The 18,023-nt window shown below is 41.2% G+C and overlaps 1 pseudogene; it reads right to left on the minus strand.

The window, feature by feature from the left end:
• LOC127427203 (dynein axonemal heavy chain 9-like) overlaps positions 1-18,023 on the minus strand; it is a 272,019-nt pseudogene that overhangs the window by 124,423 nt on the left and 129,573 nt on the right.

The raw sequence follows: 18,023 nt of genomic DNA on the forward strand, positions 1-18,023 counted from the left end.
AACTGCTTGCGCTTCGTCAGGGTAGAAATACTGCAGCTGAATTCGCTCTGTCTTTTCGCACTCTCGCTGTGCAGACTGTGTGGATGGAGGACACACTAAAACTGCTGTGTCGTCAAGGATTAAACATTGACGTGCAATCTGAGCTGGCCTGCCATGATGAAGGCAGAACCCTGGACCAATTCATCGACCTCGCTATTCGTATTGACAATCTCATTCGCTCCAGGAGATCAAATCGATTTACCAGTCCTCTCACTCAAACACATCAACCAAGTGATGTCACTGAACCCATGCAGATTGGTCGAACTCATCTTACCACAGAGGAGCGTGAACACTGCATCAGGAACCATCTCTGTTTATATTGCAGCCAAACGGGTTATTTAAGAGCTGACTGTCCGACACGACCCCCTCAAACACACAATCGCAGGGTGTGTTGATTCCTTCTATCCAAACCGCTGCTTGTACTGAAGTGCCAATAAAATTAACTTTCCTGTCAGATACCATCATCACTAAAGCCTTGTTCGATTCGGGGGCAGCAGGCAACTTTATTGATGAAAATTTAGCCCGATAGCATAAGATACCACTAATTCCTTGTGACTCTCCTTTGGCAGTGGTAGCGCTAGATGGGCATCCCCTGGGGACCGGCCAGGTTCTGTACATCACCACTGACCTCATTCTGCAAGTTGGCATTTTACACACTGAAACAACACGCCTCTTCATCATCCACTCTCCACACCACCCAGTTATCCTCAGATTACCCTGGCTGCAGGACCTTAACCTGCAAATTTCATGGCGTGAGAAACAAATCATGCGATGGGATTGCAGCTGCTCAGAGACTCTAAAGCTCTGCGTGCGATCCAAATAGATGCGTAAAAGCGCGCACCGGACACAGCAACGACAGGGCTGGGTCTGCCTCCTCCTGGGGCAGTGCTTGCATGCCTATGTGTCTATGGACGAGGGAAAGGTACGAGTGGTTTTAAACTGGCCTCAACCCACTACTGTAAAGGAACTACAATGATTCTTAGGATTTGCACATTTTTATAGAAGATTAATTCGAAACTTCAGCACTGTCGCCGCTCCACTCACTGCCATGACAAAGGGAGGTAATACCAAGCTTCGCTGGTCTTCTGACGCCATCCAAGCCTTTAATGAATTGAAAAGTCACTTCACTTCTGCTCCTATTCTGCATCATCCTGATCCCAACGTACCTTTCGTGGTTGAAGTAGATGCATCAAACACTGGTATTGGCGCTATCCTTTCTCAACGCCAAGGTAATCCTCCTAAGCTTTTCCCTTGTGCGTACTACTCACATAAACTCTCCTCTGCTGAACAGAATTATGATGTGGGCAATCGTGAACTGTTAGCCATGAAAGCAGCATTCGAAGAATGGCGACACTGGCTGGAGTGGGCCAGACATCTATTTCTGGTATTAACCAATCATCGCAACCTCAAATACTTGCGCTCAGCCAAAAGACTAAACCCCAGACAAGCCAGATGGGCACTATTTTTCACTCATTTTAACTTTTCAATCTCTTATCATCCAGGATCAAAGAACATCAAAGCCGACTCACCATCCCGTCAATTTGACTCCACTCCTCTGAATCCCTCTCCAGAACCCATCATCTCATCCTCTCTGATCCTAGCTCCGGTCCAGTGGGACATCATGTCCGAAATCTCCCAGGCACATGCACAGAACCCGGCCCCTCCAGAATGTCCACCCAACCGAACGTTTGTGCCACCTACTCTATGAGAAAAGGTAATCCACTGGGTGCACTCCTCCACAAGCTCTGGCCATCCAGGCATTACTACCACAGTATGATTTGTTAAGAAATTGGTTCTGGTGGGAAACATTACAGGCAGACACCAGTACATTCGTGAATGCTTGTCACACCTGCACCACAGCAAAAACCCCCAGACAACTTCCGGCAGGGTTGCTACAACCTCTACCCATTCCACAGTGACCTTGGTCCCACATCGCCATTGATTTTGTAACCGATCTACCCTTCTCCCAAGGTAACACCACCATATTAACTGTCATTGATAGTTTTTCTAAGGCATGTCGACTAATACCCCTGTCTAAGCTTCCATCAGCCTTTGAAACTGCAGAACATCTTTTCCATTATGTGTTCCGCTACTATGGTCTTCCTGAAGACATTGTCTCTGACTGGGGCCCTCAGTTTACATCAAGAGTTTCAACAGCTTTCTTTCGACTACTTAATGTCAATATAAGTCTCACTTCAGGTTATCACCCCCAGTCTAATGGCCAGATGGAAAGTCTGAATCAAGAACTCACCAAATTCCTTCAAATGTACTGTCAACAGAATCAAGCTGACTTGAGCCGCTTTGTTCCCTGGGCAGAATATGTGCAGAACTCGATCCTCAAACCCTCCACAAAATTGATGCCCTTTCAGTGTGTTCTGGGGTTCCAACCCCCTCTATTTCCATGGTCTGGTGAACCATCTGATGTACCTGCTGTTAACGACTGGTTTCAGCATAGTGAGGCTGTTTGGGATCAAGCTCATGTCCATCTACAGCATGCCATCAACAAGGAAAAGGAACAAGCGGATCGCCATCGTCGTCCCAGTCCCAACTACGTTCCAGGACAGTGGGTGTGGCTTTCAACCCGGGACCTTCATCTCTGTCTACCTTGCAAGAAGCTCAGTACCAGGTATGTGGGTCCGTTCAAAATCCTAAGACAAATCAATAATGTGTCATATCGTCTCCAATTACCTGCTAATTATTGTATTTCTCCCACTTTTCATGTCTCTCTGCTGAAACCTGCCAGTGGTCCGAGGGTGGAGGAGGAAGGCGGTGACGCAGGTCCCTCACTCATGATCGTGGATGGCGAGGAGGCATTCCTAGTACGAGATCTGCTAGATTCCAGACGTCGGGAAAGCCAGATCCAATATCTGGCAGATTGGGAGGGGTACAGTCCGGAGGAGAGGTCCTGGGTCAAGGCGGATGATATCCTCGACCCCAGTCTCATCACAGAATTTCATAGGACTCACCCGGAGAAACCGGCCCCTCGACCTCGAGGAAGACCCTGACGTCGGATGTGCTCTCGCGTCAGGAGCCGCTCGCGGGGGTGCGATGGGCTCTGTCACGAACGCCGGTGAAGATTCCTCAGTCGACCACCGGAGGTCTCGCTCACCTGATATTGTTGGTTGCCCTGGTTATTTTACCCACGCCTGTTTGTACTCTGAACTTGTTGTGTTAATAAACCGCACATGGATCCCACTCAGCCTGAGTCAGTGTTACAATGTTAGACAGAATGTTCAGGACTGACAGTCTCAGTCACCATTCACTTTCAAAATATGGAGGAAAAGAAAATCACTGAAAGTAAATAGTGACTCAGGCAAACATTCTGTCTAATATCTACTTCGTGTTGCATGGAAGAAAGAAAGTCATATGGGTTTGGAACAACATGATGGTGAATGATGACAGAATTGCCATTAATAATAATTCTGTAATACATATTAAATGTGTATTATGTAATGGAATATAGGGGACTTAACATCTATTATGTCATTTGTGAAAGTAACGAGTTACTCACTACTTGAGTACTCTTTTAATTGGATACTTTCATACTCTTTTATATTTATGTTAGTACTTTTACTTCTACTTGAGTAATTATTTTTATTTTTTTTTAAGTAATTGTACTTTTACTTGAGTACAGTTTCTGGCTACTCTACCCACCTCTGTGTCTTGTTTAGATCACTGTAAGACCATGGACAAGTTAGAAATATTCCCAGATCAAACAATCATTTGAATGAATTACTACTGACAGTGTGCTTCAGGCAAAAACTAGCCTTGTTGCATGTGTTTGTTTGTGTGATTTTCTGCTGACTTAGTATTACTGCATGCTTGAATGGACAGCATAAATTACTTTTATAATTAATTCTTTTTTTTTTTTTTTTTTCACTTTTTAATTAATATTCAGATTTTTTTTTTTTCTTTTTTGCTGGCTCATCAAGTTTTTTTATTAATTAAGATATGAAACACCAGCCATGGGTTTAATCTGAAATGTATGCATATAGAGTTGATCAGTGCAGGGATTTAATCACATCCAGGGGGGAACGCAGAGCTTATGCATGTGTTTGTGTGTTTGTGTGTGTGTGTGTCTCGGGGGGGGGGGGCACATACTAGTCGTCAGCTTCGCAAAGTTCTCATTAAGGTGCTGTTAGAAGAGGAACAGAAAATGTTAAAAAAAAAAAAAAAAAAAAAAAAGAGAGAAAACAGGTAATGAAGTTTTTTTTATTTTATTTTATTTTTTTTTATTTATTTTTTAACAGTTACTTGGAGAAACAACTCAAGTGGTCTGGAAAAGATTAAGTTAAAAAGTAAAAAAAAAAAAAAAAAGAAAAGAAAAAACTAAAATGTAGTTTGGCATGAAATTTAACCAATAAAATATTCTGTTATTACAACGGATCATTTTTTAAATAAAGCAGTACATGCTTTACAGTAATGCTACTATGGTTAAAGGGATAGGTGAACCAAAAATACAAATCTGTGATCATATATATTCAACCTCATGTTGTTTCAAACTCGTATCACTTTCTTTCTTCAGTGAAACACAAAAGGAGATGTTAGGCAGAATGACAGGTTCAGTCACCATTCACTTTTATTGTATGGAAAAAAGATGGAACAAATGTTAATGGTGACTGAGGCCATTGTTAGAATGCAGTTGTTGGAAACTACTTTTGACTGGTTCATCTCTGATGATTGTGTCATTGTAATTAATATACAGTGATAAATGACAGTTAAAATTAAATATATTATTTTTGTTTGATATTGACAGCTTTTTGGGGGATTATTTTTTACTTTACTGTACTAAAAGGCTTAATAGGTAGCCTAATGTCCACTTTATCTACTTTATCACTGTAATGGTTAAACAAATTAAGTACAAAATATAAATAAATGTATATATACTACATGATACAAATGTTGTATTATTTGACCAATTTTAAAGTTGTATTACATTTTGTTCCTGAAATCCACCCTGAATCCACCCTTCTGCCGGGATCAGGATAATCCTGATTTTTTTGGATCAAAGGCCTTAATCATCATTTACTTTCACTGCATGTTTTATTTTCCCCTCCATATTTTGAAAGGGAATGGTGGCTGAGACTGTCACTCCCTAACATTCTGTCTAACATCTTTTGGGTTCCACAGAATACAGAAAGTTTCACGGAGTTGGAAGAACATGAGGGCAGGGGAATGATGACAGAATATTAATTAAAGGTGAACTATCACTTTAAGGATGCTTCTCAGATTTGGACGAATCTGTCAATTAGAAGAGAAGTTTGGAAACTTTTTTCTTGTAATTATTACGGTGAAAAACGTGAACAATGTCACACCATCCCAAATTATATATAATGTTTAATTATACACTGAAGCAAGATCATGCTTTATTCATGCCTTCTGTCATTATTTCACAGCTTTTTACATCCTGTGTGAATTTAGTTCAGTGTAGCTCCAGCATTGGCAGTGTCGAAAGAATCTAGATAATTAGGTCTGTATACTAAGGGTAAATTGTACCTTATTGCTAGTTACGTAGGTAACTGTGGTTCTGTGAATTCCAGATGACTGCCAGAGGTGGTGCTTAAGCACTAGTGGATGCAGCACCTGCTAGATAGGTCGAGAGAATATACCAACAAAGTCACATAGTGACGTAGGCTGAGCCTCGAGAATAATAGCCATATTAGCTCAGCGTTCAGCCTCGGTCTTTCTCGTGCATTCTGAGTGACAAATAACTCTGGTGGTCATCCGGAATTCAGAGAACCACAGTTACCTACGTAACTAGCATTCTGTTTCATTCCTCCTGACCGCCAGAGGCGATGCTTCAGCACTAGTTAATAACTACTACCAACATCGTCATGAGGAATGCCACTCACCTGAAAAAGAGTCGAGGCTGTCCCTGAAGAACCGCTGAACTCGCAGCATGAGGGGTAGCAACATTGACCTTGTAGAAGTCAGCAAAGGTACATGGAGAACCCAGGTAGCAGCTGCACAGATATCTGCCATGGAGCTCTAAAGGCAGCCCAAAATGTAGACACAGCCCTAGTAGAATGACAAGAAATACCTCCTGGCAGGGGCTTTTGGGTTTTCTTGTACTGTATGTCAGAGTGATCATCTCCACAATCCAATGTGACAGTCTCTGCATAGATACAGTGGCACCCTTCCGGACACCACCGTAGCAAACAAATAGCTGATCTGTTTGTCTAAGAGGAACGGTAGCATCCACGTAACACCTAAAGGCTCGCACAGGACACAAGAGGTGATCCCTTGACTCATCTGATTGGGACGAACACTGAAATGCAGCCAGATTAATGGTCTGATTCACAAACTGAAGAAACAGAACTTTAGGAAGAAAATATGGATTTGGCTGAAGCACAACGCTAGAATCACCCGGCAACCAACGCATGCATAACTCACGAACAGACAATGCATGTAACTCACTGACTCGCTTAGTGGAAGCGATGGCCAACAGAAAGGTGGTTTTCAAAGATATCCACGTAAGGTCAGCCATCTGCAAAAGTTCGAAGGCAGCAAACAGAGAAAGTCAAGCACAAGTGGTAAATCCCACACAGGAAAATCGGGGTTGCGGGCTGGCCTTAAACATCTCACACCCTTTAAAAAACTACAAACAAGATTATAGGTACCAAGAGAAGAAACATTAACTAGTATATGATATGCAGAAATGGCTGCAACATTTTATTGTACCTTTAATGTGGAAGCTGCCTTGTCTGCATCCAAAAGATGTTGCAAAAAACTCAAAACTCTTGAAAACTCACAGTGTGTAGGATCCAACCAACAATCCCTGCACCATGAAGAGAAAAAAATCCAATGTGTAGCATAGAGCTGATGTGTGGATACAGCCCTAGCAGTAGCAATGGTATGAACAACAGCAGGTTCACAATCAGTTAGAAGAGGATTGGACCAGAGGCCAAACCCAAAGCTGCAGATGGGCTGGATCTGGGTGCCAAACACTGCCATCCATCTACGATAGCATATCCTTCCAGAGTGGAAGGTGCCACGGTCTACCCACCAATAGCCTCAGAAGTATGGGAAACCAAGGCCTGGCTGGCCATCGGGGTGCTAAAAGGAGCACCCTGTGGTTGCACAGGGACATCCTGTGTAATGTCTCCCACAACAGTGGAATAGGAGGAAATGCATAAAGTAGGCAGTACGGCCACTGGTGATATAGTGCATCCTGCCCTAACTGGCTGGATATCTCTGTCCTCACAAACCTCAAGCAACAATGGGTTGTTGCCTCTGACACAAAAAGATCCAAACTGATGACACATGCTCTGCACCACATCTGGGTGAAGCCTCCATTCTCCCGGATGCAGAAGATCCCTTGATAGAGTATCTGCTACCTGATTGCTCGACCCCAGGAGGTGAACTGCCCTCTGTGATGCTAGTTGGGGAAGAGACCAGGTGAGAATCTTGTGAGTGAGATGCAAGGAATTAAGCGGCTTCGTGCCACCCTGATGGTTCAGGTGGAAAACCATCAAGGTGTTGTCGGACCGAATGAGCACATGACGGCCTGCCAGAACCGGCAGAAATATTTCAGGGATAGGAAAACCACGTGTAACACCAGGAGGTTGATGTGGCTGATGTGGTCCATGGACTGATCTTGAGACAAATGGCCACAAATACCCCTGTGATTCCATGTTGCACCCCACCCCATGAGGGAAGCATCGGTCATGACCACCTCTTGACGAGAAGGAATGACCCCTAGGGTTACACCTGTCATTAAAAACTCCCAGCGATTCCATTGTGTTAATGCATGGATGTCTGGTGGGGTTCAACCACAAACTGTTGTTCCACCACTGGAGAGGCCTGAGTTGGAGCAAGCCCAGTTGAATCACAGAAGTGGCAGGTGTCAGCATCCCCATAAGCTGTAGTAACACTCTGTATGGCAACATTGTTCCCAGCCAGAAATGAACAAGGAGCTGCAGAATACTGTCTGCCCGAACATGTGACAGAGTGGCAGACATTGCACAAGGGTCCAGAGTCACCCCAATGAAAGTAACCAACTGCACTGGAATAAGGCAACACTTTTGTTTTACAGCGATACCCAGTTTCTGCACATGCTCTAAAAGCAGTCTGGTGTCACAGAGAGCTTGATGCCTTGTGGGGGCACAAAGCAGCCAGTCGTCCAAATAAGGAAGGATCCGCATTCCTCTGGACCATAGAGGATACTGAGCTGCACTCATGCATCTCGTGAAAACACAAGGGGCCAGAGACAGACCGAATGGTAGGAATTGGTAAGCTTGGTTTTTGAAACTGAATCGAAGAAACTGAGTAAAATTGCTGAGGTGCAGTCAGAACATGAAAGTATGCATCCGTCAAGTCGACGCTTGTAAACCAATCCTCCTTCATGACAGACCGAAGAATGTCGGTGCAGATAACATTCGAAAAGGCAGAGTTTTCAGGAACAAGTAAAGATGCCTTAAATCAAAAATTGGACAAAAACCTTTTTTTGACTTTTTTCGGAACTAGAAAATAAGTGGAATAAAAACCCTCCATTTGAACGAGGAGATGAACCTTTTCTGTCTCCCTTCTTCAACAGAAAAAGAATTTGCTGAGAGAGAGACACTGAATGAACTGCATCCCTGACCACTGTAGGGACAAACCTCGAGAACTTGGGGGGCCAGCATCAAAATTGTAAAGCATACCCCCTGCTCAGGGCAGTCAAAGCCCAGGGATCTACTGTTGTGCTCCTCCAGTATTGTAAGTGTTGAATTGAAAAATGATTGACTGCCAGCCCAAGCACCTCAGGCTTTATGGGTGTGTCTTTTATTGGCAGTGGGGGGGCAACTGGCATGGTCCCCCTGGCAAATGCCAATGATGAGGTTGAAAACATTGGGCATCGTCAGCAGCAGGGGGCCTCTGAGTGTTCTGAGGATGTGAAGTAGGATGCAGGCGGAATCGTTGTTCTGGCATTGTATAGCGATGGTGAGCTTGAGCTGTTGGCACCTTAAAGGCAGGATTACGCTGCACCTGTGTCAGCTGGTGAGTGGCCTTTCCAGCAGTTCTGGAATGTTAGGCCCAAAGAGGTGCCCAGGAATGATTGGGAGGTCCTGCAGAGTCTTCTTACAATCCTCAGGCAGTTTCGCCTGAGCAAGCCAAGTAAGAGTACCTAGTTCACGGGTCACATGGCCCATAGGGCAGTGGTGGCTCAGCGGTTAAGGCTCTGGGTTACTAATCAGAAGGTCGGGGGTTCAAGCCAAGATGCCACTGTTGGGCCCTTGAGCAAGGCCCTTGACCCTATCTGCTCCAGGTGTGCTGTATCATGGCTGACCCTGCACTCTGACCCCAGCTTAGCTGGGATATGTGAAAAAAAGAATTTCACTGTATATGTGCAAATGTATAATGTGTGATAAATAAATAAATATATATAATATATAAAATAGTCAGAAGAACTGCCTGCAGGAACTGAGAAACTGAGGGGTAAGTGTTTACCAACTCCAATGTACTGGTGGTAACGAGGAGTAATTGACAGATTGTATTCTCAGTGCAGGTTATATAGGCAGCAGATTCGTATGCCTTTTTCAGCAGCGAGTCTGTGTGCTGGGGTATCGCACATTGCCCCGTAGGGCCTCATCACCACCAGGGCTGTGACAGGCTGCTCTATTTCTGGAGTGCGGCCCACCCCAATGGAATCTGCTTCAGCCATAGACGCTAGCATACGAGCGGTCTTTGATCGCCAATTAGACGCACTAGACCCCCTGAGAGTGTTAGAAAATTCTGACACAAAATCTTTGCACGGTGGCATAGCAAAGGAAGTCGCAGCTGAGAACTGTCTAAAAAAGACATTGGACTGGGCTAGTGGGGCAAGTGACTTGTCCAGCCCTAGATGTGCAACCGCCATATGAAGCAAAGCTAAAGTGTCATCCGAAGAGGATGGAGCCTGTCCTGATGACTGAACTGAATCCCCACTAGAAACCCCCCCCCCCCCCCCCCCGCAGCTGAAAGACCAGAATGAACATCCTGGGGGGAAGGTTGCATAGTAACATCCACAGCATCCATATGATCATCCAAGTCAGAATACACATCCAAGTCAGAATGATGTGAAAGAAAAGGGGAGTCAAGAGGCTCTTCCCCAATTCCTTTTATCTGAACTATCCTCATCCTCCTGTGTTATAGTTACAGGAGTGGCAGGCAACACAGGCTGTAGCGATTTAAGGAGACGTTTAAGCTCTGACATCTCAGAAGAAAGGACAGCATCTGTTTTGAGCAGCATTTGCCTTTTTCTTAGATGGGGGGGATCCGGCTGCCGCAGACGCACAACATTTCCGAGTCCATGTGGTGGGGGGTAACTCTGACTCCCCAAGTTTCACAGTTGAACTAGGGTCTAACCCAGCTAGACGGAACCACCTCTCTGACATAGGCAGAAGACTACAGTGCAAGCTGTAGAAAATATGTAAGTCAAATTTTTATCATGTTTTTATTTTGTGAAAATAATTGTAAAAGTCAGTTATTTTACTCATTTTGATTGCGTTGTCCATAACTGCTGTAAAATATGAAATATAATTTATTTCTACTTTGTTTCTCAATACACTGCATAAAACTTAATTAAAAAAATTCTATAAACCTGTGTGATCCATTAATAGCTACTAATACAAACTATTTAAATGATATGCTTTGGCTTGTCATTTATGTAAGACAACCAAAGACTGCTTTACACAACTTATCAGTATGTGGTTTCATACAACAAATAAAAAGCATTAAAACGTATATTTTAAATACATAAAGATAAGAAAGAACCTGTGGTAGTAGTTGATAAATGTTTAATTTTAAAACAACATTTACTAGACCGCATATTGTATGCCACGCTGGCTGATAAATTACTAAAATGACCAGCAGTATTAGGCAAGAACAAACAAAATAAGGTGATTACTGGGCAAGAAGGATATCAAAGAGGTATATAAATATACACATACATATTTTTTTAATTATGATGCTGATATTAAGTCATCTCAAACACGTTATATTATGTGGAATACTTTCATTATACTAAAATAAATATATGCTTCACTTACGTTTCACTATCTGATTATAATAAATAACTTATGTTGAAAAGCTTCCCTTGACGTCATCATGGCGAAAATACACCGATCGCGATGAACTCTGGGAAATACTTAGCCTGAAAGAGTCACTACGCCACCACGAGGACTTAGAGCACATTGTGAATTGGGCATGCCAACCTGGGGAGAAAATGGGAGAAAAAAAAACAGTAATTTGTAACCCGAGCATGACGTGAGTGCAATCCTCTCTCGCACCCTGCAACCAATGAAGTAAGCACAAGGAGGATGCACTAATTTCAGATATGGACCAGTTATCAGAAGACTAAACTCACTCAAGAGACAGGCTCGACAACAAGGGGGGAAGGAAACGACAATGACACTGGCTGTAGTAGAAACAGGTAAGATGCACTGAAGAACAAAACAGTGAATTAAAACAACATCACTTTGCGGTTCCTGCACCGCATTGACACCTTTTAGCGTGAGGCAGGGACCATTTGAGTTCAGAATCCTCTTTAGAAATCATCAAATATTGAGCAAAATGTGATCAGCATCCAACTCCGGGGAAGATAAAAAGGAAAAGAGAGAGAAAAGAAAAAAGGGGAAAAAAAAAACAAACAAACAAGAGAACTTGATTTTAATTAAAATAAAGTTTCCCGAAGAGCAAAAAAAGATTGTTAGTAAGGTCACACGTCACGTGGAGGAGGAGTCAGGAAGTGCGTCATGGTTTGCAATAGAAACTTGCACAGAGCACAGACCAAGCGCCGTTCACAAACCAAAACAGTCCAAAACAATTTCAAAACAATATCAAATTAAATAAAAAATCATTTCCAAAAAATAATAATAATAATAAAAAAAAACAATGTAAACAATGACGCGCTTCCTGCCTCCTCCTCCACGTGATGCGTGACCTTACCATCGAGCTTACGTCATCCCTCTCATAAGCGCATGTCACAGAGATGTACGGAAGCGAACATTTGTAGTTAAAAAGTATATAATTGTTTTGTTTCTCAAAATAATCAATTGTTTGCATTCAGAAGAACTTTATTTGCCGACTGGAGTCATGTGGATTATTTTGATGCACCCTAAATATGCATTTTGGACCGTCAAAAAATGGAGTACATTTACTTGCATTGTTTAGAGGAGGAGACCTGAAACGAAATCCTAAAAGTCTTAAATTCTGTTTTGATGAAGAAAGAAACTCAGATACATCTTGGATGGCCTGAGGGTGAGTAAATTATCAGCAAATGTTCATTTTTGGTGAACTATTCCTTTAAAATCTCCTGCTGTCTGCAATGATGCAAGCAGATACAACTTTATACATTTTCTTATTATTCTCTCTTCAAAACAACACTCTTAAACTCTACAGATATAAATAAAATAAAAATACTCAATTTACATATTTATGCATACTATAACACTTTCTTTGTCTCCTTTAATTCTAGCTTCAGCTTGGACTGCTAGTAACCTGGGTTACAAATGTAATGACAGGAACGCTACCCATTGTAACGAAGTAAAAGCAAAACATTTTCATCAGAAATTTACTTGAGTAAGAGTGAAAAGTGCCCACCATAAAACATACTCATAAAAGTAATTATTTTTATTTTTTTCAAAAAAGTTACTCAAGTAAATGTACTAGAGTAAATATAATGTGTTACTACCCACCTTTGTCGACCACCAGGAGCTGTGAGCACCATGACAGCGGCTGTTATGTTGGGTACAGCAACTACGTGGGAGCCAAAAGACTTCAGTTCTGTCAGGTTGTTCTACAAAAAAAATTTATAAATTAAAAAGAATTAAAACACAAAAAAGATGAATATAACACTAGCAAACACTTCCCCCTCAGGTTTATGAGCCAAAAGAATTTTGAGCCAAGTGAAACTTTAAAAAAAAAAAAAAAAAAACTTAACCACTGGATATAGTTAATGAGATTGTGTCAGCAGAATGCAGATCTGCATGTGAAGATGCACATATATGGTGATAACTGACCTTGCTGAGAGTGTTCAAAGCCTCTGAGCTGCTATGAGTGCAGGTTCAGCTTTGGCCAGGTCATCTTCGCAGTTTAGATGTTTCCTGGTCACCTCCTCAGCGATGCAGGCCACATTTTGCTCCTCTTTATCCGCTACGGTCTTCTCCCAGGCCACTTTCTCTGTCTCCACCCCCACCACCTGGATCAGTTTGTCCGCACTCTCATTCTTCAGCTTTAAGTCCACTTCCTGTGCTGCCACTTTGTCCTTCAGGTTGTCCACCTAAGTGATGTCAAAAGACAATGGTTGAAGGGAACTTTTGGGTGGAGGTATTTGTAGATCTAAAAGAAATGGATGTACACTACAAGTCAAAACTACCTACTCATTCTTTATTACAACAATTAAATGGAAAAACTACTATTACTATATTACAATTAGTACAAAATCATTAATTAAGAGGAACTAATAAGTCATTAAAATGAAGTAATAACACAAATAAAAAATATGGGAATTATGTAGTTACCAGATCAAAACGAAGTAGCTTATATTACAGCTTTGCACACTCAGGGTATTTTCTCAAATCACTTCATGACGTATCCACCTGGGATGATTTTTTAACAGTACTGAAGAAATTAAAGTGTCTGTTGGCCACTTCTTGGATGCTTTTCCTTTATTAAACAGCCCACTCATTCATTTTAAATAAAAAAATAAAAAAATAAATAAATGCTATGTTTGTAAAACAATTCCTTCATAGGCACAATTTATACTAATGTAAAAAAACTAATTTTATACAGTATAATTTCAAGAGTAAAATAATAATTAACAGAACATTGTAACAGGTAAAGGTTGGGCAAGGAGGAGGCAGGAACCGTCTGAACAATCAACATAAACTTTTAATTCATAAATTAACAAACAATGAACTTAAAAAAACAAAACATAAACAGACACACATGCAACGTGGCCGCGGCGTCTCTCTCCCTCGACCCGTGTCATTGGCCGCCCCTTATCTCGTTCTCCGGCTGATCAGCTGATTCAGCGCCGGCTGTGCTCTATCAGGGCCTGACCACGCCCTCCTCATCGTCACAAACGTGTACTGTATGTGCTGTATTTATTAATTGATAATAATGTTTGCTGATGAAGCTAAAGAACTTGCCATTATCAACTAATTGCAAAGTGTTTTTGAATAACAGGATATTTGCTTTTGTTTTAGAGTCATTGTTAAACCATATTTGGTGAGAAATGAGTGCTCTAAGTTTTAACTGATAAATGACAATCACTCCAGAGCAATAAGAATGGGAATAACCACTGTTCACAAGATATGATAAATGAATACATTTTAATAGACCTCTTTCTGAACTGATTATACTTTTGGTACTTATTTTCTGCACCAAACATTAAGCAGAAAAAGCCAATCAGGATAGATTATTGGAATTAATAAAAAGAAATGGCAAGAAACAATTCCAACAGTTATGTACTGTAGCACCTAAACCAAATAAATAGTCAAATAATGCATTTAAAAAAGTTCTACAGCAAAACACCCCAAACTTTTATCAAATATTATTTCTTTTTTCAGCCTCCAAATGAGCTGATTAGCCTAAGAAAATGAGACATTAGGGACCAACTGCCCTCGGGGTAGCAAAACCGTACAATACCCTCAAAATCAAGTTGCTATCATGTGGGCAATTACACTGATGAATAGGAGGTAAATATGATGGAGAACTAATTGCTCAGAAAGCACACTTAAACACCTCTTCTACAGAGTTTTTCCCTCTCTGCTTCCCAAACTACATGAAACAGCCATAATGATCCCTCTTCAGTCTAAGAGAGGATACTCAAAAAAAAAAAAAAAAAAAGCATCTGCACAGGGGCTTTACAAGTATAGATCATAGAACATCTGACTTACATTACCTTTGTTAAATTATCTTAAAAGAGATGTTTTACAACAAAGTGAAAAACTCTTTCATTAAAAGAAAATGTAGTCCCACTGCACAGGCCAAAGTCTCACAGTCCCTTCACTGATTATCTGATGTATATTGCACACTAAACTGGAAAGCTTTTTTTTTTTTTTTATCTAAAAAGCTCCAATCTTATTGACTGGCTTTATGCAACTTCTGCAAGTAAGTATACGTAGGCTTGTTTTTTCCATCTGCCTAGAAACATGGTTGTGTTTACAAGGTACAAAGATGAACAAGCACTTTTAGGATGAAATAATCACTGGATTTACTAAAGTGTGTCAGGTGAATAACATCAAATCTTCTTGATGTTTTGTTTTGTTTGAGTCGCTTAGTATCAAGTAAACTGAGGGGGCCAAAAGGGGGTGCTGAGGGGTTCACAGAAAGTTTCAGAGAAAAAAAGGTCAAATAAATACTGTTAATAAAAATATTAACTGAATTTGACATTAACACTCATTCTGTTTTTTAAAGACAACAAATGAATTATACATTTTAGCTGAATATTTTTTTTTTTGTTCTCTACAAGTTTATAAACCTGACATTAATAGTGTGTAAAAAAAAAAGAAAAAAAGATTCAGCTTCAATTTAGTACAACATATTCTCCAGACATTATTTTAATAATTTATTATGGCTTTAGTACAATAACAATTGTGCTGGACTTTTGAGTTTAGTTTGAGTTAAGATTTTATTATGACATATTTATTTTGACACTCCCGTAATTTGAATTGAGTTTCCTGTTCTAAGAGGAAGTTGTCAAGACCTGTTTTGTGCTGCAGCTGTGTAATGTGCTCCATGTGGTTACGGTAATCCATCTCCATCTTACCTTTAAAAGCCCTTTGAAATGCAGAGTCTGTAAGTGAATTTGTTTAATAATGTTTTGTCATTATTATGAGCACTTTATTTATGCTTTTGGTGTTTAATGTGTGATGATTGTTTGAGTTAGCAATTCTGTGCTAATGTAGCAGTTAACCCATGTCCCAGCATATTTGTCATTTCATTTAATCATTAATCATTCCTTTATCTTGTGTATTAAGTTCATGCTTAGTTCCTGCTGTGTAATTTATATCTGAAATTCATATTTGTATATTTTCTTTTCTTTGTAGTTTCACACTTTACATGATAAAACTTCATAAACATCATATTTGTCTCCGTAGAGTGTATTGTGGAAGTGTTTAGAGGCTGGATAGCTGGGTTAATGTAAAACATCCAGTGAGGACAGTGAAAAAGACATCACAGCAAAGTGAGAAAAGCTGGACACCCTCGACTAACAACTGCATCTTACAAAGAGATATGAGAATACCTCTGCCTCTAAGCCAGCAGTCTCATACCACACTCCCATACCAAACCATTATGTCATCGAAAGGCTCTAAAGCATCAATTCGCAACATCATCATGAAGAAGAAAGTGAGGATGCTTACTCAGTAAGCTCTCAGTCTTCCATGGTATCTAGAAGCTCCAAAGCCAGTTTAGTCATCGTAAAAGCACGAGCTCAGGCAAGAGCTGTGTCTGCTAAAAGAAATATTGAGATTAAAGTCGAACAAGCTCGACTCCAAGCAACATTGGAGGCACTGCAGGAAGAGAAAGAAAAAGATGCAGCTATCACAGAAGCAGAAATTCTAAAAGCAGGTTTCATAGAGGTAGACCATTCATCAGCATGACCTCGCCAAATACCTTGAACACAGTCAGCTAGTGACTTCTGGGTTGAATGCCTTCGATGATAAGTCTATGAATTATTGGGCTTGAAAATCACCTTTCAAAGGTGCCATTGCAGACCTTGACCTCAAGCCAGAGGAAGAAATGGATTTGCTTATCACATTTTGGAAGAGAATCCTCTGAACAGGTTCGAAGAATAAAATCAGTTAACATCAGGAACCCATTGGCAGGTCTGTACATGGCTTGGGAGAGGCTAGAGGAGACATGGGTCACCAGAGGCCATTGAACAAGCTCTTTTCTCTAAATTGGAGAGCTTCCCTAAAATAACAAGTAAAGATCCATTTAGGCTACGTGACCTTGAAGACATGCTTTCAGAGCTAGAGGCAGCCAAGCTGGATGGCTATCTACCTGGGTTGTCCTATTTTGACACCGCTCGTGGAGTAAGCCCTATTATTGAAAAACCTCCACAATATCCAGGAAAAATGGATATCTTATGGATCCAAGTACAAGCTGAGCATTCAGCAGCATTCCCACCATTCTCTGTGTTTGCTGACTTCATCCATACAGAAGCTAAAGCAAGAAGAGACCCCAGCTTTACTAACTTTTCTCCAGCATCACAAGACAAGAGAGACAAACCAGACAGATACAGGCAAGCTTCTATAACATTTCATAAAACCCATGTAAACGTGTCTGAGAAAAAAAGAAAAAATCAGTAGATCCTAGTCGGTACTGCTTCATCCACAGCAAACCTCACCCTCTAAAAAGATGTAGAGGCTTCAGAGAGAAGAGACTTGAAGACCGTAAGCAGTTTCTCAAGGAACATTTAGAATGCTTCAGGTGCTGCTCTTCAACAGATCATATGGCAAAAAACTGCAAAGCTGAAATCTACTGCCCTGAATGTAACAGCGACCGTCATGTGTCAGCCTTACATCCTGGTTAAGCAACCTGGAAGAAAGCCACCCTCCCACCTCAGAGGATGGTGGGGAGGACGATGAACCCACTGATCAAGAAGTAACATCAAAGTGCACTGAAATGTGTGGAGCTGGAGTGAGCGCGAGAGCACGTTCCAAGATTTGTTTGGTTAACGTCTATACTGAGGGTCATATAGAGGAATCGAAAAGAACGTATGCTATTCTGGATGAACAGAGCAACCGCTCATTAGCGAGATCAGAATTCTTTTAAGCTTTAAATATCAAAAGACCTTCCTTTCCATATTCACTTAAGACATGTGCTGGATTGAAAAAGACTGCAGGAAGGAGAGCTAGAAGCTATATTGCGGAGTCAGTGGATAAGAATGTAAACCTTTATCTTCCTACATTGCCAGAATGCAACCAGATTCCCAATAATGCTCTGAAATTCCCACCCCAGATGCAGCACATCACTTCAGTCACCTCAGATGTATTGCTGACAAAATTCCTGCC

Source organism: Myxocyprinus asiaticus, chromosome 36 (genome assembly GCF_019703515.2).
Source record: "Myxocyprinus asiaticus isolate MX2 ecotype Aquarium Trade chromosome 36, UBuf_Myxa_2, whole genome shotgun sequence".
Taxonomy (NCBI): Eukaryota; Metazoa; Chordata; class Actinopteri; order Cypriniformes; family Catostomidae; genus Myxocyprinus; species Myxocyprinus asiaticus.